Genomic DNA, 6894 nt, shown 5'->3' on the forward strand with positions numbered 1-6894 from the left:
ATCCGAGTACTAATACGTCGAATAAGGTACAAAATAATACCTCACTTAACATATGAAATTGCGCAACAACCAACTTCAATACATTTTTATAACAATATTAACAAGTTTTACCAATAAATACTTCTTTATTTATTATTAACATAACATAGAAAAATCTTTTGGCTGTACTTTTTACATATGGGTCCTTGCCGCCCTCTATTGGGGCGGCAAGGGACCCAGATGAAAAAAGTACGGCCGCAAGCTCTTTATGGGTGGCCAAAATTGCAATTAGCCCTCTGTATGGGCGGCAAGGGCCTAATCGCAATTTTGGCCGACGGCGGCAGACGGCGTGGTTGACCCACCATCTACCACGTCAGCTTGCCGCCCACCATTGGGGCGGCAGGGGCTTTTTCTGCAATTTTTTTGTCGATAGATTATTTCTGTAAATATTAAAAAAAAATCTAAAAACGAAAAAAATTCAATGATCTTACACTATCTACACATGGCATATTGGCATGCACTTGTTTCAGACCCGCCACCGTTCTTGTCTAAAAGAATCCAGTAATATAAAAACGCCGGGCCCACTCAAGCCCACCCCCGGGGGGGGGGGGGGGGGGGGGGCGTGCAGAGGGAAACAGATGGAAGGGCCAAAGGGGAGCAAAGTTTGCATGGTCTCTTCTTCACACACACACTTGCCTCATCGGACAATTCTTGCAATTTTGTCATAAATTTCATGTAATTTTCCATAGCAAATTTTGTCGCTGCTTTGGTAAATGTATTGGCTATTTCAGTTTTTTTTTTTTACACAGGTATGAAATCTTAGGTCCGGCTTGACCTCTTTTCAATGTGCAATTATGCATCATGTGAGAAAACTCTCTTGTCTCTTCAACGGCTGCAAAAGTAGTAGGGCATTAGGATGATATTTGACAGAGTATGAGTACGTAGTCGCATTTCTTGGACTCTTGTCTACTTCCTCCAAAGTAATCAAACTATACTCTCTCTACCACACACACATATTACCATTTCAGAATAGTTCAGTTCAATTCAGACCAGTTTGTAGCCGATGACCCACACGTTCGCCGGCGGCGCCGGCTGCAAGTACACGAACCTTAGGCTCCTCCCCGGCTGCAGCGCCGGCAGCCACCTCGGCGGCACGTATCCTCGAGCCACCACAGCCGCCCCCGTAGCTCCGACACGCCGAGGTGCAGCTCCCTCACCGTCTTCCTCCGCGACCTGTTCGTCATCCTCACCGCGTACCGGTAGTACGTTCTCCGCCTCATTGCAAGACAGGTGCCTGCATTTTTTCCCTTTTCTTCGGTTGCATGCATTTGGAATAATATCTGCCATCAACAACTTGCTAAAGTGTGGAAGGGGCCCAGGAGTTCAGTAAACTATTTCTCATGCTTTGAGTCTCTTGCTATCTTCCCTCCACTCCAGTGCTATATAAGAAGCCCTCTTTTGAGCTCCCTCCAAGCCAAGCCAACCAAGTCCCCCCCTGCTCCTCCACTCTCACTCGCTCATCTTCTTAGCACTTTGCAATTTTGCAATGGCCAAGATTAGTGGTGGCTGTGTGGCGTTTACATTCCTTTGTCTCTTGGCACTTGCATCAATGGTGAAGGTGGGACTTGATGCTGGTGGTGGCCATGACTATGCCATTGCATTGAGGAAGAGCATCCTCTACTTCGAGGCGCAGAGGTCCGGCGTTCTCCCTCCTAACCAGAGGGTCTCCTGGAGAGCCAACTCTGGCCTCTTTGATGGAAACGCCAGTGGAGTACGCACCATTCTACTACTTTCAAAGCGCTGTTCACTTCTTCTCTTGAGTTATACTATATGATGATTGTGTTTGTGTGTTGTGTTTCAGGTTGATCTTGTTGGAGGTTACTACGATGCAGGGGACAATGTGAAGTTCGGCTTGCCGATGGCGTTCACGGTGACCATGATGTCGTGGAGCATCCTGGAGTACGGCAAGCAGATGGCGGCGGCCGGCGAGCTCCGGAACGCCATGGACGCCGTCAAGTGGGGCACCGACTACTTCATCAAGGCGCACCCGGAGCCCGACGTGCTGTACGGCGAGGTCGGCGACGGCGACACCGACCACAGCTGCTGGCAGCGGCCGGAGGACATGACGACGAGCCGCCAGGCGTTCCGCGTCGACCCACAGCACCCCGGGTCAGACCTCGCCGCCGAGACCGCCGCCGCCATGGCCGCCGCGTCCATCGTCTTCCGCGACACAAACACGAGCTACGCCAACCTCCTCCTCGTGCACTCCAAACAGGTTGGTTACAATTACAAAGGGAAAGTGGTTCATGGGATATACCGTTTCATGCATATCACCTAAATAATAGTTATAAAAAATATAAAAAATATTGACAACATAGATAAAAACACTAGAAGAACATGCAAATGAGCTCGAAATCAGACCGAAATTTCCTCTGAAAACTTGTGATCTTGTGGTGTGTTCAGCTGTTCGAGTTCGCTGACAAGTACAGGGGCAAGTACGACGCCAGCATCACCGTGGCGCGCAAGTACTACAGCAGCGGATACGGGGTAAGTGGCCTGCCGGCGATCGGCCGGCGAGACGTGCCGTTGTGGCGCAATTGGATTCGGACGAACACCATGCTGACCTGACCTGCTACGGCGTGCATGGCGCAGGACGAGCTGCTCTGGGCGGCGGCGTGGCTGTTCGATGCGACGGAGGACAGGTCCTACCTGGAGTACCTCGCCGGCAACGGCGACGCGCTGGGCGGCACGGGGTGGTCCATCAACCAGTTCGGGTGGGACGTCAAGTACCCCGGCGTGCAGGTCCTCGCCGCCAAGTTCCTCCTCCAGGGCCGCGCCGGCGACCGCGCCGCCGCGCTGCAGGGGTACAGGCAGAACGCGGAGTTCTTCGTGTGCTCCTGCGTCGGCAAGGGCGCCGTCAACGTCGCCAGGACCCCCGGCGGCATGATGTACCACCGGAGGTGGAACAACCTCCAGTTCGTCACCAGCGCCTCCTTCCTCCTCACCGTCTACGCCGACTTCGCCACCATGTCCGGCCACGGCGCCGTCCGCTGCCCCGCCGGCGCCGCCCAACCCTTCGACATCCTCAAATTCGTCAAATCTCAGGTAAAGAAATACTAAAACGTGGTCAAATCAAATGTGGTTGACAAACTACTCAAATTAATTAATTTGTCAAATTGATTTCAGGTGAATTATATATTGGGGGATAATCCGAGGGGGACGAGCTACATGGTGGGGTACGGCGCGAGTTACCCGCAGCAGGTGCACCATCGTGGCGCGTCCATCAAGAGGGACCCGTCGTTGGTGAGCTGCAAGGAGGGGTATTCCAGGTGGTACGTCAGGAAGGCCGGCAACCCGAACCTGGTCGACGGCGCCGTCGTCGGCGGGCCCGACGAGCACGACGGCTTCGCCGACGAGCGGAGCAACTACGAGCTGACGGAGGCGGCCACATACAACAACGCGCCGCTGGTCGGCGTCCTCGCCCGCCTCGCCGCCTCCAGCGGTGGCCTTCTGATGGAAGAGGACGACCAGTCGCTCACTCGCTCCTAGATGAAGCGGAGACGTGTGTGTTTCACAGTCGCGGCTTCAAACAAAGAGTCAAAGAAACAGGTAGTAAAGAGTCAAAGAGTCAAAGTGGTATGGACTAGCCGTGAAGAGAAGAGAGTAGTGTAGTACTATTTTGTTGGTACATGTGTCCTCCTCTTTCTCCACGAATTAGGTCCAGTGTGTATGGCTTTGGAGAGTTGGAAATAATAATATCTTCCTCCTCATGGTCTGCTATAGTGTTATCCATATCTATATATTTATCTTTTATCTTCTTTTTACCTATTTATTAAAAAAAACTAACAAAATGTGTGTGCATTGTAATGTGAGAAAATTAAATTAAATTTCAATAATCGTAAGATGACTAGTAATATACCTGAAATAACGTTTGATACACCCAAAATGACATGACATTGGTAAATATATGTTTCGATAATTGAGCATAAAATACGATAATTATTATTTTTACGCAACAACTGAAATATCGAGTTAACAATGCTGTTCACGGGGACCATGATGTAGTGGAGCATACTGGAGTACGGCAAGCAGATGGCGACACCGAGCACAGCTGCTGGCAGAGGACATGACGACGAGCCGCCAGGCGTTCCGCGTCGATCCCCAGCACCCCGGGTCAGACCGCGCCACCGAGACCGCGCCTCTGCACATACCGGGGCCACTTTAGTCCGATTTATCTTCATTTTCAGTTTTTCACCAAATGTTTACTTTTTGTGGAGTTCATGAAAGCTTTCTAACATACATACCCTGATAATTAATGTGGCCAATATCTAATGTTAGTTATCACATTTCACTCTAGATCTCGCAACAGATGGTGACCATCGATGAATAATCAATCATAGAAGTGGTTATATCAGTCAGTAGTTTACTAAAAAGAGATGGACAAAACAATTGCCATTTTGTAGGAGGATGTAACCTACCTAGGAGTTCATTGGTTGCAAGCATTTAGAATAATATATGCCATCAACAACTTGCTAAAGTTTGAAAGGGGCTCTGGAGTTCATTAAACTAGTACTCTGGCCGAATATATATCATCCATTATCTAAAAAAATTGAATTCTGAAGCTGGCCGGAAGCGAAAGAGGTGGTCGATTTTATTACCAGCATATTCTAGCAGCAAGTTTAGTCTAACTTATTCTATTTCTGCAAAATTTTAGCGTCGTGATGATCTACGTAAAAAATGCACTGTAGTACCGTACTCCCTCCGTCCCATTGGGTTTTTTATGGGACGGAGGGAGTACATGATAATGTGCGTAAAAGAAAAACACACTGTTTGATCTCAAAATAGTACCTAACTGAACATATTACCTTTAAAAAAGTTTATAAAATAATCTAAATATGTCATTTGTAAAGAATTTATAGAGGAGGAGAAGAGAAAACAAAAGAAGTCAGTTTTCACTTCTTTTGAATCTGACAAGTTGATTAATGAGCGATTCCATGATTGGCTATACCACAAGGTTAGTATAACTTAGGTAAAACAACTTATGTTTTGTAAAATTAATATGCCTAATGTTTAAAACCCATGTTTTTATAGGTTATGCTTAATGCTTGTGATCCTGATCCACGCATCACGGAAAATATCATAAAAATAGCTAAAAAACCGAGTAACTATGGAAGGATATTTGGTGGATTCTTAATTAATGGGTTTAAATTCTATACTATTTCTCGTGAGAATAATCTGCAAACTCAAAATAGTGGTGTTGTTAATATATCTCAACGTGATGCAATCAGCTATTATGGTCGTACTACTGACATTATAGAGCTACTACTGACATTATAGAGCTAAACTATAATGGAGCATTTAAGGTCGTCTTATTTAAGTATGATTGGTATGATGTGCACCATCGTGTGGGTATGAGGGAAAATGAGTTTGGTTTTACTCTTTTGAATTTTTCCCGGGTTATACACACTGGCGATAAGCTGATGGATGATCCATTTGTTTTCTCTTCACAAGTTGAACAAGTATTCTATGTGGAAGATGCCAAAAAAAGTGATTGGTGTATTCCTATTAGGGTCAAATCCAGGGATTTGTTTGACATGGGAAAGGCAGGAGATGAAGCTGATGAGATATGAGTTGTACATGATATATTTTGTTGCATTTATTTGCTGAAGGCATTAGATCGACTTTTAGTTATTTACATTCAAATATATTTTTAATGTATTTGTTTGTTCAATTGCTTGGTAATTTCTATAAGACACTTCCATTTATTAATTTGAGATATGGAGATATGTGCGATTTCATTTTGTCATTTTAACTGGTATATGCAATGGTTATCTTGTTACTTATATCTTTAAAATTCTGACCCATTTTTAAATATAGTGCAAATGGCTGCGAGGTCCCAAAGACTACAGGGCTTGGATCTTTTGCAGAATGGAGTTCAAAATCTAGAAATAGATATACCAAGGAATGATCAGTATGTTGAAGAACATAACATATCAAATGAGGATTGGCGCGCAAACTGCTATGAGTATCGTAAGATATATTGTTTATTTTGCTTCAAAATTGTTTCTTATATACTAACTTTTAAAACTTTATAGATCCTGATCGACGTATTAAAAAACGTCGGGGACCAACAAAATTGGCAAATGTTGAAAATCTTCTAGCTGGAGTTAAGATTATTGTCAAACTGGACCATTTCAATGCACCTTGCTCACAATTTTTCATAGTTCTTGGATCCTATTTAGGAACATTAGTCAGGAAGCCACATGTAGCTCCACTGAATATTCTGAAATGGAATGACAAACTTTTTAAAAGAATATATCGTTAAAAAATGATTGCTGAAGTAGAGGTATTTATCTTTTATTAGTTTACCATGTTTTTAAAATCATACTGTTATGGTGATCCCAGTATAATTCCATTGGCTCTTTTTTTTATGCACTAGAGAAAGTTTGCAATTGATGGGATAGCTAAGAGTTGGCTTCTCCAGCAGTTAGATGGCAAATGGAGGCAGTACGAGGGAAAACTAAAAGCAAAATATTACAAGCCTAACTTACCTATGGAACGAGTATTGCAAACAGTGCCCAAAATTGTTGATGAATCTCAATGGCCTACACTAGCTAGTTTCCTACTGGTACTCAGAGGACTCTAAGGTAAATATATGTTGGGACTTTTTAGTGAGTGGCTATCATTTTGAGTTATCTCAGCTCATTTAAATGATGGTATATGTTGTATTGTTAGAAAATCAGTGACAAAAACCAAGAGAATGCACAAAATATCAAGCATCCACACACTTTAGGTAGAAAGAGTTTTGCAAGAAAGAGAAAAGAGTTGGTAAGTCATTTAGCACTTTTATTTGTTAATTCATTCTTCTGTTTCCTTATGCATTTGAGATTTATAACTATAGAAAGTTAATGGGGG

At 44.6% G+C, this 6894-nt stretch overlaps 1 pseudogene; it reads left to right on the forward strand.

Moving 5' to 3' along the window:
• Positions 1–1042: 1042 nt before the first annotated feature.
• On the forward strand, positions 1043–3549 carry LOC127773439 (endoglucanase 15-like; annotated as a pseudogene).
• The last annotated feature ends 3345 nt before the right edge of the window (positions 3550–6894 follow it).

This window comes from Oryza glaberrima, chromosome 5 (genome assembly GCF_000147395.1).
Source record: "Oryza glaberrima chromosome 5, OglaRS2, whole genome shotgun sequence".
In the NCBI taxonomy this organism is placed as follows: Eukaryota; Viridiplantae; Streptophyta; class Magnoliopsida; order Poales; family Poaceae; genus Oryza; species Oryza glaberrima.